Genomic DNA, 26,337 nt, shown 5'->3' on the forward strand with positions numbered 1-26,337 from the left:
GATAAATAGCTATATAAAAAATTTATAATGTTATAAAAATTGCAACAAAAAATTACAATAAAATCTCATTAAAAACAAATTTACCCAGTACGCATAACTCGCATAAAGGGTACAAAATATTAACAATTTCCCTCCCAAATAGGTAACCACTCAATTCCAGACTTGACGACGTAGTTACTTGCGGCTGTGTCTAATAAAAAAAATTGCTGCAAAAAATTTCAGTTATATTCAAACGTTATCTCGAAGGTGAAAAATACCGGCGTAGCGTAGGCCACAAGATCTACCCAGCGAAGGTCCACAGAAGGTCCGTCTGACGTAATCTAGACGAAGACTAAATTTCAAAACTTACAGTTTATCTGTTGCCATCTACTTCCGGAGATATCCAATCAAGAAGCCTCGCAGACAAGCCTTAACCGGGTTGAAGAAGGATCAGCAGCACGCACGGCACCATATGACGTCTACGACATTAGCGACTAGGCCCACTCTACAAAATTTTAAAATTCTCGATATACTGAAAATAAAATTTTTCTCCTCATTGGTAATAACTGCGTAGAACACTGCTGCACTCGAACATGGTATAACCGACGGAGGAAAACCTGCCGTAACTTAAGTTCTTATATTCCACCAAGGATTTACCGAACTTCCACACTAAGTTACAGCCATGAAATTAATTCCCGCAGCCACTCCATCGGCAGTAAAAGGTAACCCACTCAGGCCATGGCTCGTAGCAGACAGACCCTCCCCAGAGAAAACTCGTCAACAACCCAGCGCGCCACAGGTACCAACCTCAACCCACCAAAAGGAAAACACATGACAAACGCAAACACCGAGTACCGAGAATTGCCGATCAGAGGGCGCGGTTACACGGGACCCTGAACTACTTCAGGTGAACATGTTTAAGTAAACACGTTTACAAACGCGAAAGTGTACGGTTACACGGTAGTTGCTGAAAAGTGTGTTCTGTGGCTCTAAAGCCGATTGTCTACTGTCAACGAATGACTGTGTTGTTGATCTTCTCTATTTTGTATCCAGAAAACGCGTGATTTTCTCACTTGTTTATACAGCATTATCAGCAGAAATGGAATGTGTTTTCATATTGCTCAATATTTTTTTTTTACAAATCGGGAATTCAAACAACATGCACAGTAAATTTTTTAAAACTTATTTGTTATTATTTTTTGAGCGTGAGTACCTATCTCAGTTTTAACAAAATTAAAGGTCAGGATCAATTAAAAAAATATATATAATTACATGTTGCTTTTCTTGGTTGCATTAGGTAAAATATTTTTCGAACTTGTGCCAGGAACACTTTCCATCTTGAATTTCTGCAAAGGACTGTTTCTATTCTAAACAGCCAATCAGAGGCTAATGTAGAAGATATGTCGATCTGAACTACTTTGCCAACCTGTTTAAGTTAAATGGGAAATGGCCTCGAACGAAACATGTTCAGACTGTGTGTAACCGCACAGTACAGCTGAACATGTTCACCTGAAGTAGTTCAGACTCCCGTGTAACCGCGCCCAGAGCCTCACGAAAGCACGAGCGGCTCTAGATCCTGACAATCTGAAACGTGCCCGCGCTCCTAGATCCACGCCGGCCTAAACACCAAATCTGAAGGTACGGCTCGCGCCGCCACACGGCAAACGGTAAATAACACTGCGCCAGTACACAAAAATAACCGCCACCAAATGTGACGTGACACACACGTCACAAGTGATTGGACCGCAATTTACCTGAAGGACTCCGAGCCAATGGCTAACACTCGACAAAAGAAGTACCGAATCATAAGAATCGCAGTAAACAGGTGTTCCGAGTCGGTAGCCAATGACCAGGTGATAGTTGCCCGAGTGCATAGAGAATCGTGGAGTCTATTCTATAGTGGTCATTGAAACCGCGAATTTTTCCAGTCCCTAAACACGTATGTCTGTAGAAGAAAACTACAAAAAACAAAAAAAAAATTTTTTTTGTCTTTTGTTTTTTTGTAGTTTTCATCTACAGACATACATGTGCTTAGCAATGGCGTATGTCCAGAAGCTTACTTCAAGTCGGTGTGTTATAGCGTCTCACTCTTGGTCTTCAGTAAACATTCGATGGACCAAGACTTTAGGCCGAGTGTCGCCGCCTGGTGGCCTGGTGTCGAACCAGCGAGCGCCGCGATGGGCCAGCCACTGGTTCCCGAAGTTGGCTGCCTGCATTCGGCCCTTACGTCGTCGTCACGTGATTGTGCGGCGACAAAGCCTCTCGCTCGGTTAGTGCCTGGTTTATGGGAGATTTTGTTTTGATGAAAATGGTCGCTACCGTCATCATCTTTGGAGGGAAAACAATTCCCAACGCCATTTAAATTTTTTTTTTTTCCACTTAAACAGTCGCGGAATTATCAAAGTTGGCCCCACGGTTAAGGGGCCCGCCTCGTCAGGGGTGTGTGTGTTAGCGAGGCGGGATGATAAGCGCGACGCTCGCTGGTGCTTCTAGCGCGGTGTCTCCTCTGGACTGGCGCGCAGTCTTCTCCCAGTGCATAAAACCGAGAAATTTTGACCGGTGACTGCAACACTATACGGCATAGAAATGAAGATAAAAGGTGTAATGCAAGTCAACTTAAAGTGATTTCAAAATTCTGTACCGGTTGCTTTATGCCTGAAAAATTACTCTGAAAACACGCGTTTTTAGCCATTTTAACTCTTCTAAAAAAAAAAAAAAAAAAAAAAAAAAAAATTATAAAAAAACTCAATCCGGAATCAAAAGTTACTTACTTTTCGGCCCTTCGGCGGAATTCTCAAACGCTTTTCGTAGGGCAGGCTCCATTCGAAATAAGTTGAGTAGTTTTTTGAATCGCGTTGGTTTTTTTTCCTGAAGCTCTGTGCACCGTGTGTGTGTGTGCGTGTGTGCGTGTGTGTGTGTGAAGAGGCGGGTACGCCCGTTCCCAGCTCTCGAGCTGACGGCAGTTTCCGTCGACGCCGCCCGTCTATCTGCGTGGGCTCCTGGACCCCCCCCCCCCCCTTCCTTGCCGCGCGGGTCAGCAGTCGCCCCTCGCCGCGCGATTGCGCTTATCGCCGCCACCTCGCGGTCCTCCGTGCCACCTGCATGGTCCAAGGTGGTGCTCCTAGCCGCTGGGAGCAGGCTCCAAGGGTTCCCTAGCCCGATGCGGAGTCGACGTGGTGAGCGACGACACAGCTCCGGTGCTAGCCCGGACAGCCAGGCCTCCACCGGACCACGGGTTCACGGGGTCCCAGTGTGGCGTGGGAGATCGGGGAAGGCGCCAGCAGTGCTGGTAAGGTCTACAGGGCTCAGGACACAGCCAACTGTCTGGACAGCTGAGCGAGGTACAAGGGCTGAGGCGGTGACTATGCTGGGTTGGTGGGCCCCAGCCGCTGGTCATTGCCGAAGCCCTAACAACCTCCCCGATCAAACATCAGGGAGCGATCCCTAACAGTCCCGTTTTAAATAAGCTCTGGAATGTTATTAAAAGCAAACTTGAAGTTTCTCCCATCCTACCCTATTAGTAGAGACCCGTGAATTTCGCGGATTCATTTCGTGTTATGCTAAAATTCAAATAATTATACCTTAATGCTGCTTGTCATTGGTTCTCTGTTAATCTGGAGGACTGAGGGCCAATTAGAGACCCTCACTCACAGAAGTGTCGAATCACAGGCCACCCAGTCGAGACGACTCACGAGTCAACAGCCAATGGACAGTTGGCATTTGCCCGAGTGTGTAGAGGATATTGGAGTCTATCCTGGAGGTTATTGAATCCGCGAAATTCACGGGTCTCTACCTATTAGGCCGCAAATTTAACCTGAAAAAAAATGAAATTCAAATAACTCGCATGTATGTAAGTGCTTAAAAATATTTAAATATAATTTTATAATAATATTAAGAAACGTACATTTCCGTGGATACAACAAATTGGTGGTTGATTACTGTGTTCACCTGTAAGTATTGGCAAACTGTAAATATAATGGAGAGAATCCTTCGCATGATGACCAACAGTTAAAAACAAAATGAGTCATAAGTAGAGCCACGGAATTTTCGCGGATTCATTTAGTCGCAAGCTAGAATGCAAACCTTCACACTGTCGCACTGTGTTCATAATTGGCCCGCAGTTGTTTGGACACGCCCGTCTACGACCGTGAGTCAATGATGCCCAGCTAGGAGAGAAGTAAGCGAATCAGGTAGTGCCAAATAACAAGGATAAAATTGTTCTCGCTAAGAAATCAACCAATGGGAAATTAAACATGGGTCGAGCACACCTATAACTTTGAATTCTATCCTGAGGCCAGAGGAATCCGCGAAATTTCCGGGACTCTAGTTATAAGTCATCCATGTGAATGCAGGATAAAACTTAAAATTTATTTTAACGACGAAATGAAAATAGCCAAAAAAAAAAACTTCCTCGGATGAATATTCGTCGCGAAACCAGCAATTTAACATCACAATTCGCTACTTTCCAACCAGTGTTGACGACAGCGCTCAAGTGTACAATAAAATTTTCGGTATTTCGTTCCCCTCCGATCTGGCAACGGCGCTCAGTGCACCATAGTTACGGTATTTATTTTTATCGTTCGTTGTTGGGGATGCTGTTAGCTCACCTGGCAATTGCGCGTCTAGCTGCGATCTCACGACCACAGCATCTGCAACAAGGGAACACACCGACAGTCAGTTGGCGACTAACTTACTTCAGCGCAGACAGAAGAATGAAACCAACCAGGTATCTGTATCAGTGGAAGAGAGAGTTTGATCGTTTAGCACCGAGACGGTGAGGTCTAGATCATCAAAATAATAATAATAGTAAAGATTTTATAGGGTAATTTCAAACCCACTTGTAATTTATGCTATTACTATCTTTATTGCATACTAATTATGTGTTATATGTTCTGTTTCACTTTTAATTATACTTTCAGTAATTTCATATGCTGTAATTAATAACTTATAAGTAAAATGTAACTGTACATTTTGTGGTTTTTTTTTGTGAAATTGTATATTTGGTGTTTTTGTTTTTTTGTGAAATTGTATAGGCCTATATTGTGTTTTGTTTTTGTGAACCTTTATATATATTTTTTTCTGTATGTACTTGACATGTATCATACCCCAGAAATGGGGTCAAAGGATATGAAATAAATAAATAAAATAAATAAATAAAAAATCATTGAAATTCGGTACGTAAATTCTCGAGGTGAGAGAGAAAGAGAGACTTTTGGCCACAAGAATTTTTTTTTAAATTCGTTTGAGATTTTTTTTATTTGCACCGTTTCCACAACGTTTAGAGTGTAACAATGTGGCGATCACGATTGGGAAAAAAAAAATGTTTACTTCACCTACGTCAGAGCATGTCGTCTCCTGACAATTCGTAACTCCGTGGATGGGAGAAAACAGTGGAAGTTGCCCTGAAGATTCATTACACTGGAAAAAAAAAAAAAAAAAAAAAAAAAACTTGTAACATTCGATGCATGATTTGTTTTGGTAACTAACACCAATATTACTTAGCTTTTTTTTTATTTCAATCAAACATAGCCCATGTCAATCATTGAATAATGTGGCTTTAAAATAGTGAAATAATATTTTTAAATCGGTATAGTTGTTCCCGAGTTTACTTCTTACAAATAAGTACGGCTTAGAAAATTTGTTTCTCTATGATGTAAACAAAAAACAATCGGGGAAGGTTGTGTCGAATGGCTGAAGCTGTAGCGTTTGAAGAGAAGGGGAGGGGTTAAGGGAATGCCTCCCATTTCAGGTCAAGATTTTATATTTATATTAATCACTGATCAACTTTTAGACTTTTTCAACTTTTTAACTTTCACGAAATGAAATATATACACAGCGCATACTTTTTGCATAATTAGCTGCGAAAGTTACATTTTTTTACTTTTTTGGGTTGTACAAATAAGGAGAATTTAATTTATTGCAGAGCTAAAACTTTTTTAGGTTTAACTGCAATGCCACTGGCTACTTCATGATATAGTTTGCATTTCTATCACAAAAACTCAATTAATGTTTCTTCGCTGTCAAATATCGTAACAAATTTTGAGAATTTTGAAATGCCAGGTAAAATTAATTAACATTTTCTGAATACAATTCAAATTATTTCTTGAAGTAGCCCGTGGCATTGCAGTTAAACCTAGAAAGTTTCAATTCTGCAATAAATTAAATTCTCCTTAGCTGTACGTTAAAAATGTAACTTTGGCAGCTAATTATGCAAAAAAGTATGCCCTGTATATAATGTTTTCATTTCTGAAAGTTAAACAATTGAAAAAGTCTACAAGTTTATCTGTAATTACTAGAGACCTGCAAAATTCGCGGGTTCATTTCGTGATATGCTACAATTAAAATAATTATACCTTAGCGCTGCTCTTACCACTTGTTCACTGTTAATCTGGAGCAATGAGGGCCAATCAGAGACCCTCACTCATAGAAGTGTCGAATCACAGACACACAGTCGAGACGACTCACAAGTCAGCAGCCAATGAGCAGGTGGCATTTTCCCGAGTGTGTAGAGTGTAGTAGAGTCTATCCTGGAGGTCATTGAACCCGCGAATTTTTCCGGTCTCTAGTAATTACTGTAGATATAAAATCTTGACCTGAAATGGGAGGCAGCCCCTTAAGAGGCCACTCCAGTGTTTCAGGGGCACTACGCAAGCCGCGTTAACCTCATAACATTCAATGCTATTTTCATTATGCTTATAACTTATTAACTAATATAGATTTCGAAATGATCATTGCTTGATATGTTAGACAACGATGCTCTTACCAAAGCCCATTTCTTCAAAAACGTGCATAAATTATGGTTTTATACTAATCTTTAATAATATGCGTAAATGTATTGTCTAGGTTTGAACCATAATTTATGCACGTTTTTGAAGAAAGGGGCTTTGATGAGAGCATCGTTGTCTTACATATCAAGCAAGCATCATTACTAAATCTATATTAGTTAATTAGTTATAAGCAGAATGAAAATAGCATTGAATGTTATGAGGTTAACGCGGGTTGCGTAGTGCCCCTGAAACACTGGAGTGGCCTCTTAAAGGCTGCGTTCAGTCGCGCGGCGAGCGAGCGTGTGAACGCAGCCTCGCGCCGCGTGTTATGAGCGGGAAGCGTCTCTCTGCAACCGGATTAGACGCGGAGGACAGGCCTTTTGAAGAGCGGGGTCACAAGGAAGTGAAGGAGGAGGGGAGGAGGAGGAGGACGTTAAGCCCCACCTCCTGGGCCGGCAGGGCATTCGTCCCGCCGCCAGAAGACAACCAGAGCGCGTCTGGTGACCCCTGGCGAGGTCGCCGTACACGGGAAGACTTCTCTTCACAGACGAGAGAGCCAAACGCTCGATCGTGCATCTTCAGGGTTTTTTTTTGTTCATTGTAAATAAATATGGCGGTGTTGATAAAAAAAAGAAAGACCATACACAAGGCAACGGTATTTAATTGTACGCCGCCATATTTTTCGTTTGCCGTGTGTCCGTGAATGTTTATTTTGGACAACTCATGATAACTAATGGTCAATTAAGGTTAGGTTGGCTACATTACAAATACTTTTAAAAAATTGCGGACGGTTGATTTGGTTAGGATAGCCACATTAAAGATACTGTGAAATCACGGAACGACGCCGTCCTTGGAATACACGAGCTATGCTCGGTCATGCCAACAATATTCTGGATAGATGACTCAAAACTTAAATCACAGCACACACACATACACACACAAACATGTGTGTGCATGTATGTGTATATATATATATATATATATATATATATATATATATATATATTGAAAAACGAAGACAGAGCTATCTTACTCGTCGCAACAATTGGGTGAAGGGGGAGGGGGGAGTTCATACAATATTAATGATTTATAACGTTCGTTTCAAAACAGTTCGAAAACTTTCCCAAATAACTAGGAAATTATTATCATAAAATAATAATTTAAATAAAACAAAGATTTTATAACAATGTTACTCAATTTTTTTTAAAAAAATACTGCAATTAATTTACACAGACACTACACGTACGCGGAAGTCAAAAGCCAACGTGATCAACACTGAGCGAGATTGTACGAGCTAGCACACTCCGCTTAGTGTAATCGAGGTTTTTTAAAGTGCCGCTTCGAAGAATTTGTAATGAGGCTGAAGTAGCACGCGCGCTCGTTGCAGGGAGACCGAGTGTAACATCAGATGGAACACCCTATACTTCTCTCTCTCTCTCTTTATTGCTCCTAATGGTTTAGCACATTAGATTTCCCCTTCTTCATTTCAAGCGTGTAATCTCGCTTTCGTCCCAGATATAATCGCTCGCTTGACAGAAAATTCTCTCTCCCTCTCTCTCATATAACGCTCTCTCTCTCTCTATTTCTCTCCACGGAGTATTAGCTGGACGGACGGCTCAAGGGAAGAGTCAGACCTGGCCTCCGATTCTCCGTCCGTTGGCCTTCGGTCCGACACTAAGTAGCCACGAACGTGATCTTTATTTTTACGACCACTTGACTGTAAGTCGATCCACCCGGTTAGCGAGAGATCTTAAGAAAGCATTTAGAATTTTTCTCTTGGCACCAGATTAAAGGGGATTAAGTCCACCATCTTGGATTTGTTTTTAAAAAAATAATTCACCCACAGTTTGCTACGGAACTTCTGTATTAGCTTTTTTTCCCTTGTTCGACGGGGCATAGGATTTATCTTTGGATGTTGGCTGGATAGTGATAATAGTGATTAATAGGGATGAATTACTGTTAGTGACTGTGAAACTGTAAACTTAATTCTACGTCTTATGGAAAAATATTCTAAATTAATTATAGCTAGAGACCGGAAATATTCGCGGATTCATTTCACAATATGATAGAATCAAAACAACCGTTTCTTTATGTTGATTCTCTGATTGGCTCACAGTTTATCTGAAGGACCTTGGGCCAATGAAAAACCTCCAACCAAAAAAGTATCGAATCGCAAGCGTCCCAGTTGACAAGTGTCACGGGTCAGTAGCCAATTAGCAGGTGGCATTTGTCCGAGTGTGTAGGGGTTGGTGGAGTCTATCCTAGTGGTCAACCAAAGCGCGAATTTTTCGTCTCTAATTATAGTTTTCTACTGATCTTCCGTATTCAGGCCAAAACATGGGAACTGTACAGAATGCAAGCACCCTATCGAGAGATGACTTGTGTCGGTTATACCCACGCGCAAAACTATAACGTTTCTCTTTGTCTTTGTGAACTTCGGTTCGCGCCATCCGCCACAGATGGCAGCACAGAGGTTACACGTTTCCGTACCACGTGACTTCCGTTCCATTCTCGAAATCACTCCTACCAAATGCCTTATACCAAAAGCTAAGAAGTTTACACATATAAAAAAAACAAACATAGTTTTCTTCAAAAAATATATAGTACTGATTTTACTTGTACTGTCAAAAATATTTGCTCCAAAATAAAGTTATTGTAGCTGGTAAAAATTATCCGTGTGTGTTTTTAATAATAATAATAATAATAATAATAATAATAATAATTTATTTCCCATATTTTTACACTTTGATTACAATATTCACTTAATTAACCAGGAAATTTAGCACTCACGAAAGCAAGCTTGTATGTTAGTGCATCTAGTCACTTCAAATTACATGCGGTATTTTGACGATTGTAAACATTTGTAAATGTATAATAACTGAGAAATAAATATATATAAAGTATAACCTAAGAACTTTACATTTAGTTATATAAAGATGAAAATTAAAAAAAGAGCAATTTATTAAAAAAAATAACAATATTATGTATAAACAAAAAAAACGTATAAATTATAACATTGTTACATGAATAAATGAATTGTTATTTTTTTAACGGCGTAGCTTCTCAAACAGTTAGCTGCTCAAGCACATCCCAAGACGCAATCACGCGCCGGTCTCCGTGTGACATTCTAGCCTGGCCTACAAGAGGTAGTGGCGAGGGTGCGTGTGTGTGGGGGGGAGGAGTTTTCTGCTTCTCCGAGACACGCGGCTAAACCAGTCGAACACACCTTCCCAACTCCCCCCCCCCCCCCCCCCTCCTTTTCACCAAACAAACAAGCTTACTAGATGTTGGTTGGTCGCGCCCGAAACAACTTGTGTCGCGCAGGTTTTAAAACCGCTCGTAATGGAGTTACGGGGCACAATTCGACCCCGGGGCGTACCTGTGGCTGATACAGCCTCCGCGTAATCACTCCTGCCAACCCTTCCAATCAGCCGGTCCCATTTCCCCTCGATGTCGTAACAAGCCTTCCCCGAGGTTAAGGGTCGCACACACTTCGGTTGCTGTGTGGGGGGGATGCAAGTCCGAAAATGATAGCCCGAGTAATTTAACTAGAGTTTATTTACTGAAACTTGCACTACTGCTTCCAAAATTACAAAACGACCGCATATTGTCCACTGTTGTAAACCCTCCGCAGATACAGAGGCTCCAACTGCTGGTGCGTCTCGGTCCCAACACACCCCCTCTGCCACGCTCAAAGGTCCGCCGCGCACACAACACTGTCCGCCGCGCACACAACACAGTCCGCCGCGCGCACAACACAGTCCGCCGCGCGCACAACACAGTCCGCCGCGCGCACAACACAGTCCGCCGCGCGCACAACACAGTCCGCCGCGCGCACAACACAGTCCGCCGCGCGCACAACACAGTCCGCCGCGCGCACAACACAGTCCGCCGCGCGCACAACACAGTCCGCCGCGCGCACAACACAGTCCGCCGCGCGCACAACACAGTCCGCCGCGCGCACAACACAGTCCGCCGCGCGCACAACACAGTCCGCCGCGCGCACAACACAGTCCGCCGCGCGCACAACACAGTCCGCCGCGCGCACAACACAGTCCGCCGCGCGCACAACACAGTCCGCCGTGCGCACAACACAGTCCGCCGTGCGCACAACACAGTCCACCGCGCGCACAACACAGTCCGCCGCGCACACAACACAGTCCGCCGCGCGCACAACACAGTCCACCGCGCGCACAACACAGTCCGCCGCGCGCACAACACAGTCCGCCGCGCGCACAACACAGTCCGCCGCGCGCACAACACAGTCCACCGCGCGCACAACACTGTCCGCCGCGCGCACAACACAGTCCGCCGCGCGCACAACACAGTCCGCCGCGCACACAACACAGTCCACCGCGCGCACAACACAGTCCACCGCGCGCACAACACAGTCCACCGCGCACACAACACAGTCCGCCGCGCGTACAACACAGTCCGCCGCGCGCACAACACAGTCCGCCGCGCGCACAACACAGTCCGCCTCACACACAACACAGTCCGCCGCGCGCACAACACAGTCCACCGCGCGCACAACACAGTCCACCGCGCGCACAACACAGTCCGCCGCGCGCACAACACAGTCCGCCGCGCGCACAACACAGTCCGCCGCGCGCACAACACAGTCCGCCGCGCGCACAACACAGTCCGCCGCGCGCACAACACAGTCCGCCGCGCGCACAACACAGTCCGCCGCGCGCACAACACAGTTCGCCGCGCCCACAACACAGTCCGCCGCGCGCACAACACAGTCCGCCGCGCGCACAACACAGTCCGCCGCGCGCACAACACAGTCCGCCGCGCGCACAACACAGTCCGCCGCGCGCACAACACAGTCCGCCGCGCGCACAACACAGTCCGCCTCACACACAACACAGTCCGCCGCGCGCACAACACAGTCCGCCGCGCGCACAACACAGTCCGCCTCACACACAACACAGTCCGCCGCGCGCACAACACAGTCCGCCTCACACACAACACAGTCCGCCGCGCGCACAACACAGTCCGCCGCGCGCACAACACAGTCCGCCGCGCGCACAACACAGTCCACCGCGCGCACAACACAGTCCGCCGCGCCCACAACACAGTCCGCCGCGCGCACAACACAGTCCGCCGCGCGCACAACACAGTCCGCCGCGCGCACAACACAGTCCGCCGCGCGCACAACACAGTCCGCCGCGCGCACAATACAGTCCGCCGCGCGCAAAATACATTCCCCCCAATGCTTCGATGCTTCTCACACATCGCACGCCAAGGGCTCACTTACCCTGCTCGCTCCACACAGCATCTCGCCGCCGCGGCTCCGCCATACTGCCCAGCAGGGCATCTAGTGTGTGCGGGGCCAGAAAAATTTAAGCTTCTACAGCTAGCTCTGTGCACTTTGTTCCAAGATTACCCCTCCCCACCAAAAAACTTTCTTGGAATTACGTGTATCAACGAGCGGGGTGTGTGTTCTGTGGAATGATTGTGTACCTTAAGGTGCATTTTTTTGTGTAATGCTAATTTTCAGTTAAGTGTTGGTAGAGACCGGAAAAATTCGCGGATTCTTTCGGCAATAGGCTAAAATTCAAATACATATACCTTTTAGATGATTTTGCTATTGGCTTACTGTTCATCTGGACGAATCTCAACCAGTTATAAACCCTCGACCAAAGAAGGATCGAATCACAGACAAACCAGATGAGACGACTCACAAGTCGGCAGCCAATGAACTTGCGTTTTTTTGCCCAAGTGTACAGGGGAATGTGCCGTCTGTCCTGAAGGCCGTCGAAACAGCGAATTTTTTTTCCGGTCCCTAGGTATAAATCATGGCGGTTGACGTCTTCCTGGTGATGTGGTCCTAAAGGACTGTCCTGCTGAGCGCTAGGCTAGCAGCAGGTGGAGGAGCAGTTACACTGGGCGCAGCTCAGAAGGACTGTCCTGCGGAGCGCTAGGCTAGCAGCAGGTGGAGGAGCAGTTACACTGGGCGCAGCTCCTCTGGTAATCACCCGGCTCCCGGGCGCGGAGTTCTTGAAGAATAGCGGGGAGTTAAGGGGGTCCGCTGGAGTCGCGGGTAACGAAGATAGTTACACAGAAACATCCCCCCTCCGCTCCGCATCCCCTTCCCTTGTGTCGTGTAACGAGGCCGGCCTACTCGCAGGCAGCTAGCAGCGACTGTCCTAATTGGCATGGCTTCGGGCTTCGAGCCACTCCAAGCCTTACCCCCTCCCTCCTCACACCACCACGACCACTTAGCCCTTCCTGCGATCTTCCTCCAAACCCTGCTCTTGGCACCACGACAACTGCCACCCATCTGTCCCACCCCTGCAGTGTTGCCAGACGTACATTACTACATATGTCTAGAGACCGGAAAAAAAATTCGCAGATTCATTTCCACGATATGATAGAATCCAAACAACTGTACCTTTAAATTGCTTCTCTGATTGGCTCACAGTTTATCTGAAGGACTTTGAGCCAATGAAAAAACTTTCCAACAAAAAAAGTTACGAATCGCAAGCGTCCCAGTTGACAGGTGACACGAGTCAGTAGCCAATGAGCAGGTGGCATTTGCCCGAGTGTGTAGTGGATGGTGGAGTCTATCCTGGAGGTCATCCAAAGTGCGAATTTTTCCCGTTTTTATCTATGTCTGTGCCCGGTAGGTACCCGAGAAGATCCGCTCTGTACCCGAATTTAGGAAAAATAAAAAAAATTAATGGTAAAAAAGAAATATTAACAATATAAACTGGAATGGACAACCATTTAAGAGCTCTGCCTACCCGGACACACACACGGTGCGCAGAGCTTCAGGAAAAACAACGCGACTTGAAAACTACTCAACATATCGGTGTGGGGTCTGCTTACGAAAAGCATTTAAGAGTTCGCTGAGGGCCGAAAAGAACTTTTGATTTCGGATTAAGTTTTTAAACTGTATTTTCAGGGGAGTTAAAATGGCTTAAACGCATGTTTTCAGAGTAATTTTTTTAGGTGTAAAATAACATGTACAGATTCTTGAAATCACTTAAGGAACTTGCATTACGCCTTTATCTTGATTTCTCCGGCATATAATGTTACGGTCACCTCTCAGTGCACTGGGAGAAGACTGCGCGCCAGTCCAGAGGAGACACCGCGCTAGAAGCACCAGCGAGCGTCGCGCTTATCATCCCGCCTCACTAACACACACACCCCTGACGAGGCGGGGCCCCTTAAGTTGGAAAATAGTCTTTTCCCTGACCGTAACGTTCTGACATTAAACTTCCCTTCCTTTTTTGAAAACAACCTCGGCTACGCTATACTCCTGAGGATTTCAAGAGAACCACAGGATCAAGTTCAAGCTAGTATCGGTGACAACAGGATCTGGGATGTCTCTCACTGAAAGCAGACTCCGGCTACACTATCAAAGCACGACGCAAATTTACAACGCGATATTTTGTATTACAATTAATACTTACAATTATTTCACACCAACCTTTACCTGAAAAAAAACAAATTTTTGTTCGCACGAGGCCTGGTCTAAAGTTTAGTGTTGTCACGCTATCGTGAGATTTAACAGAACAGTGTGTATGATATTTGTGTCAAATAAGACGGCAATACCTTTTTCGGGTACCTGTGTACCTGAATGACACCCGATCTGGGAAACGTCTTGTAACCGAAAGTACCCGATTGTTAGAGACCGGAAAAATTCGATGGTTGAATGACCTCCAGGATAGACTCCACTACACTCTACACACTCGGGCAAATACCACCTGTTCATTGGCTGCTAACTTGTGAGTCGTCTCGACCGAGTGTCTGTGATTCGACACTTCTATGAGCGAGGGGTCTCTGATTGGCCCTCATTGCTCCAGGATTAACAGTGAACCAGTGGCAGAAGCAGCGCTAAGGTATAATTAATTTTATTTTAGTAACACGAAATGAACCCGCGAATTTTTCCGGTCTCTAGTCATCAGGCACGCCAGTCGGCTAAAGGTCTCAGACGTGGCACGGAGTGGACGACGTCCTAATGAGGAGCACCCCACACTTCCCCCCCCTCCCCCCCCCCCCTTTTGGGCAACTCGTTACCCGCCACGCCTAATGGATGACGTCACGCCCGGCCAATTACCGCCGCGCGCGCCGCGGCATCCGTCAGCGCGGGCGATCCAATTACGGCGCGACCCTCCCCTCCCCCCCCCGGACTGTATCCGCTACTCCCAAACACTTCACCCCCCCCCCCTCCCTAGCTCCCTGCCCAGCAAACCCCTGGCGGCTCGCGGCTCGTTATTAGAATAATTCAGCGCGGCTAACGAGACGGGCGCTGACTGGCGACGAGCCTCGCGCCTCGGCCGCGCTGACGGACAGGCGTCCGTGTGTCCGTGTGTCCGTGTCGCAGGTCCGGGTGTCCGTCGTCCGTCCGCGCTGGAGCTCCTAGCGTCGATCCGAGCGGTAACCACAGCTGCGCAGAGCCCTCTGGATGCTCTCAACAATCATCACCGGATGCTAGAGACCGGAAAAATTCGCGGATTCATTCGGCTGGATTCATTCATCTGGACGAATCTCAACCAATTAAAAAAAAAAAAAAACTCTCAACCAAAGAAGGATCGAATCGCAGACAAACCCAGATGAGACGACTCACAAGTCGGCAGCCGATGAACTTGCGTTTATTTGCCCGAGTGTGCAGGGGAATGTTAAGTCTATCCTGAAGGCCATCGAAACCGCGAATTTTTCCGGCCCCTAGTGATTGGTCTCTTAATGACCTAGCTGTCGACGAGAGGCGTAATACGGTTTTTTTTTATTTCTCCTTCTCTCCGAGAATCGAAGCATCGAATACAGATGCTAGGGAGGAAAAAAAATCGATATTTTTTTTCCTTCACCTCCGAGGCAGATCGATTCTGCCCGCCGCTACCCGCCGAAGGACGACGTCTTCCCACCCGGAGCCCGTGGTGCGGGCGTCGCTGAATGCGCGCCTGATTGGCCGCCGTGAATGGAGGGCTGACGAGAGACGCGCGCGCGCGAGGTCTGAGTCTCGCGATACGTCCGTCGGGGACCGCGACGACGACGGCGCGATAATTGCTCCACTGTAACGAGGCCCGGGGTCCACGGGCGGCAGATCATTAACCGCGAGAAGCTGCCTCCCTTCCCCCCCTGGTCACCCCCTACAGCGCCGCTCGTTACCCAAGACAAGACGCGGCGACTGCGACCCCGGGATAATGAGGATCCCTCCAGGGTGGTGTAGGGGGGATATACGGGGGTGTCTCCTGCCGTCAGCGGCTCGGCGGCCGCAACGAGGCCAATCGGAGCACGCGCAATCCCCCCACCACCACCCACTAGCCACCACCCTCCCCCCTCCACCACTAGTCTACACTGTCCCTGCACGGCCTCGAACCGTGGACCAGCTGTGACGTCACACCCTGGGCTCGTGCACAGGAAGAGCAACGGGACGACCTCCGTGGCGTAGTTGTACGCACGAGAATTTTTTTTTTTTTTTGGGGGGGGGGGGGGGGGAATTAAATGGATCATGAAACTATAAATTATGTTAAAAAGTTTTTTTTTTAATGACGATGTTTGAATCACGTCAAAAATATATACCCTCAACTTAACACACGCGTGATGTACCACTGCGTTATAAGGACTACATACTGGGGTTTGGGGAAGGAGACAATGTATTATCAACAGTTTTCTTAAATATCTCTTTTTGCGATGACTATTTTAGTTTTAGTATTCCAGTGAGTTGCGTTTGGAAACACCAATCAGGGGTTTTAGTTTCTACACGTATGTCCGCCATCTTTGTGTCCACATTTCCGTTCATCGACCTTCCGTTCCGATTTCACGATATTACTCCTACCGAAATGCCGTGTACAGAGAGCTAAGATATTTACATGTCAAAAAAAAATATTTTTTCCCAGAAGTTGCTCCGTGGTAACGACTGTAACAGGTAGTCTTTCTTCGAGAACTACATATAAACAGAATTCAGGATAGCCTTGTCTAAATATAGGTTTTCCCGAATAGAGTGCAGCGTCTTACCAGTATTTCTTTTTTATATTTGACTCTTAGATTAATTTCACTAGACCCCCCCCCTCTTCAGCAACTTTTTGACGAGGCAACGTCTAATAAATCGATGAACGCCGGCTGCACTCACGAAAACGTGTCCCGTTACGCACATTGTCCCGTTTCGCTGTGTTCCGTTACGCTCATTTTATATTGCTCTTTGCTAACCTGAACCTCCTAGCATTGCGACCGAGTCCGTGGCGTAATTCTGTTTTCATGCATTTCAATGTAACATTTTCATTGCTCTTTGCTAACCCGTTCCTCCTAGCATTGCTGCAGAGTCCGTGGAGCAAATATATTATTTTTGACTGCATCTTGGTGTTGGGTAAGCCATTTTCCTTCACATCATCCTTGAAACACTCCCATTCGTTTCCTACTTTTCCTATCATCGTTCTATCCTTACAGAATAACACAGATTGGAAGAAGTTAAATAGCAAACATGTAAAAGTTATAGTTAAAATAATCTCTTCGTTAAAGTAATAAATATATTTGAATTAATGAGTGCAAATAAAAGTAAATTTATCAATTAAATTGTAGATGTCATTCCATTCCTTCTTTGTATACATACAAAATAGTGATAATTAAATAAAAATGATTCAATTTTATTCATATATGCAATCATTTCATCAGTGTTTTGTTATGACGATGTCACGTTAAACTATCGTCCGTAAACCGACTTTACAGACAACCAATTTTTTTTTTTTCACAATAAGTTTGTTCAGTGCGGATTGTGGGTTAGCGAGAAGGGATTCGGCCCAGCTGGGCTGGTCGACCCAGTTCGGCCAAAGACCACAACACTGCTTCCTAGAACAACAATCAGGCGGTGCTAAAGCCCTTTCTACAATGACACGGAAGCGGAGACCGACGTTACGGAACAGAGTTTCTGCAACAGCACGCAGACGGAGACGTATCCGTACTGATTAGCTCTGCAATGCTGAGCTCTTCCGTGCGACCAATAGAAGCCGAGTGCTTGGCTGCGATGGCAGCCATGTTTGTTTATATAATACTTATTTGAAATATAAAAGCATTATATATATGCAAATTAATAGCAAATGCAAAATTTCTGGTATGCCACACCACAAACTATTGTGGCTTCCAAAATAAAAAGACTGGTTTGTTGGCCTGATAATAGCTGATGCATTACTTCTACGATTAATGTAACTATGTTAACAATATATTATTAGAGACAGGAAAAATTCGCAGATTCATTTCACTATATGATATAATCCAAACAACTGTACATTTAAATTGCTTCTCTGATTGGCTCACAGTTTATCTGAAGGACTTTGAGCCAATGGAAAACCTTCAACCAAAAAAGTATCTAATCGCAAGCGTCCCAGTTGACAGGTGACACGAGTCAGTAGCCAATGAGCAGGTGGCATTTGCCCGAGTATGTAGGGGATGGTGGATTCTATCCTGGAGGTCATCCAAAGTGCGAATTTTTCCATTCTCTATATATTATATACCTAACACTTTAGATATGAACCTCCCGTCCGAGTTTTTTTTTTTGGTAGTAGTTACGGGCCCACCCAACAGATAGCGCGTCACATGTCACGCAACAAAAACATGGTTTCAGAGTCGCGCTTCTACCTCCCTCGTCGCTCTATGGCGACTCGGGCCTCCGCCTGGAGCGCGGTAAGGCGACACCAGCGCTGCGGTCGGCCGCGCGCGGAACCCGACCCCCGGGAAGCGGAGGGGCTTCGCGCCGGGGCTGCTGACGTAACCCGAGCTCACGTCCTGTCACGTGGTCAGCTCAGCGCCTTGTCTCGTCAGTCTCGCTTCCTCCCTCTCCCTCCCTCTCCCCTCTCCCGCGACCAGCGCTGTCGTTGTGGCCGTGTGCTCTGTTGCCACAAGTAACTACGCCATAGATAGGGACCGCAAAAAATTCGCGGATTCATTCGGCGATAGGCTAGAATTCAAATACATATACCTTTATAATGATTTTCCTATTGGCTTACTGTTCAACAGGACGAACCTCAACCAATTATAAAACCTCAACCGAAGAAGGATCGAATCACAGACAAACCAGATGAGACGACTCACAAGTCGGCAGCCAATGAACTTGCGTTGTTTGCCCGAGTGTACAGGGGAATGTGCAGTCTATCCTGCAGAATCATCTGATAATATTCAATTTTTACTTCTAAGGAGATGTAACTGAAAGACGCCATCTTGGTTCCCGCTGCTTTGTCCACTTTTATTTTATTTAGATAGTCTAATATTAAAAATGTTGGTTGGGGGGTTGTACCAAGCGTGTTGGTGTGCCAAATGAAACTTCATAACACCGAAACTATCCTGGAATACATTAATGGTAATAACAAGAAATAATCATAACTAGAGACCTGCAAAATTCGCGGATTCAATTACCTCCAGGATAGACTTTACTACACTCTACACACTCGGGCAAATGCCACCTGTTCATTGGCTGCTGACTTGTGAGTGGTCTCGACTGGGTGGCCTGTGATTCGACACTTCTATGAGTGAGGGTCTCTAATTGGCCCTCATTATTCCAGATTAACAGTGAACCAGTGGTAGAAGCAGCGCTAAGGTATAATTATTTGAATTGTAGCATATCACGAAATGAATCCGCGAATTTTGCAGGTATCTAATCATAACTTTAAAGAGAAACGGTTCTATTTTCATGCGATGGTGCAGCCATCTCCAGTTCTTTTGCCGCAACGATTGCATTGATGGTTTCGAAACGTCCGCTAGAATGCGTTGGAACCAGTTTAATTTAGTCTCACGCAGGGGACAGTTTGATATAAAAAAATATTGACGATTTGTTTCCTCGCTGGGATTTCGGGTTTTGGACACGTTCTGGAATAAGACGAGTTGGATTACGGTCGCGTCCCAACGAGGCAGTGCTTATTCGCTACTTCGCTGTTGACGTGGCGTGTATTTAAGTCCTTCAGTTGCGGCACACAGTACTTCCGAGTGCTGGTCACCGATCGTCAGGGACCGGAAAAATTCGCGGATTCATTTCACGATATGATAGAATCCAAACAAATGTACCTTTAAATTGCTTCTCTGATTGGCTCACAGTTTATCTGAAGGACTTTGAGCCAATGAAAAACCTTCAACCAAAAAAAGTATCGAATCCCAAGCGTCCCAGTTGACAGGTGACACGAGTCAGTAGCCAATGAGCAGGTGGCATTTGCCCGAGTGTGTGTAGGGGATGGTGGAGTCTATCCCGGAGGTCATCCAAAGTGCGAATTTTTTCCAGTCTCTACCGATCGTCGATCCTGCAGATGTATCGCAGTCCCCGTCTGTGGAAGAATAGAACAACAACCAAGGGAGGGGAGGGGGAAGTGTTAAGGTCTCTGCGTGCTCGAAGGAAATGAACACGGCGACGGCGGTAAGAAAGAAGGGGTAGGAGGAGGGGGGTAGAGAGACGACGAGCCCGGCAGAAGGGTCGCCCTGATTGGCCCAACAAACCGGGCTGATCACCGCTGAATACCCCGCTGATGGCGGAGGTGGGTAAGGGAGGGGAGGGAGGGCATCTTCAGTTGCAGGTTCGTTAGGTTTTCCTGATGCGTTCTGCGCACTCCCGTTTCTACGAGTTTTTGGTTTAAGGCGATGGTTAAACCGAAACTGTTTACTGCAAAATTACATGCTTTCAGTGCATTATAGGACTGACAAAAACTTTGCCTTCATAAAAAAAAACATGAAATAATGACTTTTTTTAGCAGAAAAACCTTTTATAAACAGTCAAATATTTTAAATCATGTTCTAAAACATGAAATATTTTTAACAAAATCAGGAGATGGGATAGGCGGAGGAGGTGAGGAGGAGACCATCTTGGATTGTGACGTCATCACTAATCAATCCACCATCTTTGATGACGTCATAATTAATTCATGTGTCATCTTGGATTAATCCATTGATCTGTCCGCCGTCTTGGATTAATCTATTAATACGTTCGCCATCTTGTATTAATATATTAATACTTCCAACATCTTGGATCTGACCTTGACCTTTTACCTTGGTGTCCATTATCATGTTTAGATGAGAATTATTATTAGGAGAATAATTAATTATGTCACGATTTTCTTAAACCCGTTTGTATGGTAATAAACTAAAAAAAATTATATTACTCTGCCACGGTCTTAGATTAATATAATTTTATGTGGCCAGTTATTGGAACTGTTTCAATTCGTAAAGTAATTGATACGAATAGTTCTAGTTTTCGATGCGTAACATATTAGCTGTCGGCATACTGCGTTCAGTGGGAATGCGAGGGAAGCCAAGGAACAGAATTGTATAACAGGAAGTACTAGGTATTCATTTTTGAGAAATGAATAGTACCATCTTGTTAAACAGAATTACAGTTGGGTTTTAAAAAGAAGATTTTTTTTTTACAGTTTTCCCTAAAATTTATATTTAAAAATTTTTTGTCATCATAAAATTAAACAAGAAATTGTGAGTGAGTATTTCAGTACGCACCTCCGTAACGTAGAATTCTTTATAAATAAATCCGAACGTGATAAATATACGATAATTAGAGACCGGAAAAATTCGCATATTCACTCGGCAATATGCTAGGATTCAAATACATATGCCTTTATTGTGATTTTGCTATTGGCTTACTGTTCATCTGGACGAATTTCAACCAATTATAAACCCTCAACCAAAGAAGTATCGAATCACAGACAAACCAGCCGAGACGACATGCAAGTCGGCAGCCAACGAACTTGCGTTATTTGCCCGAGTGTACAGGGGAACGTGCAGTCTATCCTGAAGGCCATCGAAACCGCGAATTTTTCCGGCCCCTAACGATAATTGTATTTCAACAATTTTTTTACTTAAAATGTAGTTAAAACACAATTTCAGTATTATTTTAAAGAATTCCACGTTTAATTTTTTTTTTCGTCCGAGTTTCGTACTGTAAGTGTGCCTGCTACGTGACAACTCACGAAGTTGCTCTTTGCGGAGGTTAGATGTCGCACGTCTCTGGGTTGTCGTGACGTCACGGCGTCTATGCGAGGGGGGGGGGGAGGGGGGGGAGAGCGGTTGCGGGCTGTTGAAGGGAGTGGTAGAATAGAGGGAGGGGGGGATTGGACCGAGTATTGCTCCCCGGCTCTGATTGGCATGCGCGACACCTCGCCCGGGTCTCATCGCGCGGGATGGAGGGAGGGAGGGAGGGAGGGAGGGGCCCGCCCCAGACGACTGCGGCTCCCCTCGCGGATATTTAATAAAACCATCAGGCCGACCGGCGCGCGCCCCGCGGCGGGAGGAAGCAATAAGACGGCGCGCGGCCCTGGCGCGGCGGGTCGCACACCGAACTGGCACACCGCTCCAGAGTGCGACCGGCCGCAGTTGGTTTTCCGCGTCCCCACCCTTAGTTTGCGAGAAGCCTAAGATGCACACCAAGTTCTGTCCCTGCCCGAACACGCCCGAATATTCACCTTCGGCCAACCTCGGGATTTGTTTTATTTTTGCGCAGGAAAAATGAATTCAAATATTAAAAGTGGTCAGTTAGGTTAGCTACATTAAAACACTATGGACGGTTAGTTAGGTTAGTATAGCTACATTAAAATAAACAGAGAAATATAAATATATATAAATAAGCCCGAGGTTGGCCGAAGGTGAATATTCGGGCGTGTTCGGGCAGGGACAGAACTTGGTGTGCATCTTAGGCTTCCCTTAGTTTGCAGTGGGCATTTACTCTCTCTCTCTCTTTCCAATGCACGCTTTCTGCAATTAGCGCTGTCTTTCTTTCAGTGTGCTCTGTCGCCAGATACACACCATAGAGCGCGAACGATTAGGACACATTTTGGAAAATACTTTTTTCTGGTTGTACGTATCTGAAAGACCCCATCTTGGTTTTTCATCCGGTTTTGTCAACAAATGTTTATTTTTAAATTTAATGTTAAAAAGTTTGTATCTGTTCGAGCATAGCACATAAAATTAATGGAGTACCTTGTTATTAATGGTAACCGACTGCTAAAAATAGTTTCTTCCGTGAAATAAACTGGTGTTTCGCAATGAGTAGAGACCCGGAAATTTCGCGGATTCCTCTGGCCTCAGGATAGAATTCAAAGTTATTGGTGTGCTCGACCCATGTTTAATTTCCCATTGGTTGATTTCTTAGCGAGAACAATTTTATCCTTGTTATTTGTCACTACCTGATTCGCTTACTTCTCTCCTTGCTGGGCATCATTGGCTCACGGTCGTAGACGGGCGTGTCCAAACAACTGCGGGCCAATCATGAACACAGTGCGAGAGTGTGAAAGTTTGCATTCTAGCTTGCGACTAAATGAATCCGCGAAATTTTCGGGTCTCTAGCAACGAGGCCCCCGCCCACCCGGGCAGACACGTGGTGCGCGGGGCTTCAGGAGAAACAACGCGACTTGAGAACTGCTCAACATACCAGAGCCGGGTCTGTTGAAGAAAAGCGATTAAGAATCCACTGAGTACTTATGTTACCGTATTTCTTTTAAAAGCGTATTTTTAGAAGCGATAAAATGACTGAAACGTGTATTTTTAGACGCGAAAATTCCTGTAGATATTCTTGAAAGCACTCTAATGTACTTGCATTAATATAAATGTGATGGACACTGCCCAGATATCATACATAGTTGCCACTACGTCTTGTTCTTAGAGGCGACCCCGCGCTAGCAGCACCAGCGAGAGTCGCACTTGTGGTCCCGGGTCGGGGAGTGGGGTCCGTGGAATGGCACCGCGCCCCGGGGTTAGGTGTGGGGGGGGGGGGGGGGGGAGGAGGGTTGCAGTGCCGCGGTCAGCATCGCCCACCGAGGGCCGAGCGCATCTCCAAGTCCGATGGCGCATTTGAAAAGCTAATAGCCCGTGGCGCGGTGCTGCCGGCGGCCATCTTGCGGCGTGACCGCGGAGATTCATGCCTTCGGCGCCGACCGCTGTGCGTGGTTGGGTTGGTAGCCCTGCGGGGGTCCCGCCTTGTAAGATGCCACATGGTCGTAACTCGGAGAGACACGCAACACACAGCTATGTCGGTTCTAACTCACGTGGGTTCTAGCTTGCAACAGTTCTGAGATGCGTGGTTCAGAGGCAGTCTTAGAGGAGGTGTGATTGTCCCCTCTTGAAAATATATAATATAATATATAATAAAAATATATAATATATAAAATATATATAATATGTATACAATATTATATTTATATGGGGACAAGGCAATATAACCTCTTACTAACCCCGAAAAACCAAACCATTGAAAATAATTTAAAATGAAGATTACATGACTTGAAGATAAAATTATTATTATTGTTAATTGATTAATCTCCTATTATACCCTAACAGGGATTACACATAGGAATGAAGCAATTGAAAACATGCCTTTATTATTTATTGGAGAAATCTGCCCCCTCCCCCCTACAACCAATGTAACTAAATAAAATGACATATGAAACGCGAGCGCGCTGGTGGCAAATAAATAAATAATTCAAGGCACTCGCAGCTGACTGTATAGGATACCTATATCTATTTTCTGAAACAAGCGCATGCGCACACTCTCTGTCTTATTCTTTCGTCCATCTATCTCTCACGTTTTTTTTTTTTTTTTTTTTTGGCCGGGGGACGGAATATCGCTCAACGAGAAGGAAAAATGAGCCCAGCAACGTATATGGCATAGTGCTCTCTTTATAACTCTTTGGACGATTACCTCTTATAGTTATATAGTTATGGTTTCACAACTTTCCCCTACTTTGTCTTCGCAGTTCTTCCAAGTTTTCACAAGTTCAAGGCCCTGCCTGAAACATTTTTTTAATTATAAATAAATGTTTTGTAATATGACTGCACCCTGGCTGGACGCGAGGGTGGTTTTCACATTAGCCAGCCTGCCCGCGTCACGTCGCTGAGGGGGATGGTTTATTGGTCGGTGCTGTCCACGGGGAGGGGTAGCCTTCAACTGTCAACCCCCCCTTCTCACGCGCGACAAGGTGCCAACTACACTGTAATAAAACCAGATTGCTTCCAGGGCTCCCTGTATACTTCATCTGAACACTTCCCGCCGAGCCTGTCAGGATGCTGGGGTTGCCGGGGATGAGGGGGGTGAAGAGAGGGGGGGAGAATGAAACAGCCTCCCCTCCTTCCCCTCTTCATCTGTTCTTACCCCCCTTCCACCCCCCTCGCGGTCCATCCTGCAGAGACTCTTTCGGACAGCTGAAAGATTTCCAATAAACGCGCCACCCAATTTCCGCGTGCCCCACGACTGGAAACCCCTGCCCCCCCCCCCCCCCTGCTAGATGGTGTGGAGCCGCGGCTGGAAATTGAGACCCCCCTTCTCCCCCGTGGCAAGACCCCCACAGTCGGCGCAATTAAGACTCCACACGGGGGCCAGATCCCCGACCCCAGATAGAGTAAATCATGTCTTTTGACCTTTCCCTTCCCTCACCCTCCTATCAACCGCACTCTCACTCTCTCTCTCTCTTTCTCTCTCAAACTTCCCCCCCCCCCCCTCAAGGGGCTTTCCGAAGGGGGAAAAAAAAGGAAAGCTATTACTGGCGCAAAGAGAAGTCTCAGAAAACCTTCCATACAACTCGTAAGAACAAATGGTCTGGCCTTTTACCTCCCCTCTTCCCCCCACCCCCGCGTCCGCGGAAAAAAAAAAATCATCCCTCTCTCTCCTCCTCCTACAAACTGCCCTTCTTCACCGCCGCCAGTATAATTTCACGGAGGAAATTGAGAAAATCTCATCTTTTTCTCTATTTTATTTTAGTCCCCCTCCACTTCCCCCCCCCCCCCCAACTCTTCCCGTCATCTCCCCTGACTTCCTACTTCCCCCCCCCCCCCCCCCGTCTCTGTCGCCACACACACACACACACACACACACACACACACACGCCCTTCTCTCTCCCCGCGTACATTTTTCACGGCGTCTCCGTCACAGAATTCTGGTATTATATATGGCGCCCCGGTTCAATTAAGGGTGGCCGAGTCACTGGGGGGTGCTCCCCTCCCTTCTCAGCCGGACAGTGGGGAGGGGGGGTGGGGAGGGGGTCGTCGCTGACGTGCTGGAGGGAGGTTGTCCTTTCCTCCGCCGTCCTGCGAGACACACACCCCCTCCACCAACCACCCCCTCCTCGAGCCACATACCCGCCTGCCTGCGAATGGCAAGTTAGATCCATTCTGGAGTCCGGCCCAATGCACCAGTGTACCGGCGCCGATATCTACTTACTACACATAAAAAAAGGGGGGTTGTCTGTAAAGTCGGTTTACGGACGATAATTTTACGTGATAACGTCATAACTAGAGACCTGCAAAATTCGCGGATTCATTGACCTCTAGGATGGACTCCACAGTCCTTTAAATACTCGCGGAAATGACACCTGTCCATTGGCTGCTGACGCGCGAGACGTCTCAACTAGGCTGTCCGTAATTCGGCACTTTCCTGGTTTAGTGTTTCCCATTGGCTCACAGTTCCCCGGATAAAATGTGGGCCAATCGCAGAAGCGGTACGAAGGTAGGTATGGTTGTTTTGATGCTAGCCTATCGCGAAATGAATCCGCCAAATTTGAATGTCTCTAGTGATAACGAACGTCCTTTATAAACGGTTGACAAAACAGTTCACGTGTAGGTTGTGTGCTGCCGCTGTCTCTCTTCTACTCGCGGACGCATCGGCCGATGG

The 26,337-nt window shown here is 46.2% G+C and overlaps 1 protein-coding gene across 6 annotated transcripts in view; it reads right to left on the reverse strand.

Moving 5' to 3' along the window:
• Nucleotides 1-26,337, reverse strand: part of LOC134537016 (LIM domain only protein 3-like) — a 222,760-nt gene that overhangs the window by 158,924 nt on the left and 37,499 nt on the right. For all 6 annotated transcript variants that reach the window (XM_063377200.1, XM_063377199.1, XM_063377198.1 and 3 more), the window contains exon 2: nucleotides 4,587-4,628. The gene's annotated coding sequence lies outside the window, so the exon portion shown is untranslated. The remainder of the gene's footprint in view (nucleotides 1-4,586; nucleotides 4,629-26,337) is intronic.

This window comes from Bacillus rossius, chromosome 11, assembly GCF_032445375.1.
Source record: "Bacillus rossius redtenbacheri isolate Brsri chromosome 11, Brsri_v3, whole genome shotgun sequence".
In the NCBI taxonomy this organism is placed as follows: Eukaryota; Metazoa; Arthropoda; class Insecta; order Phasmatodea; family Bacillidae; genus Bacillus; species Bacillus rossius.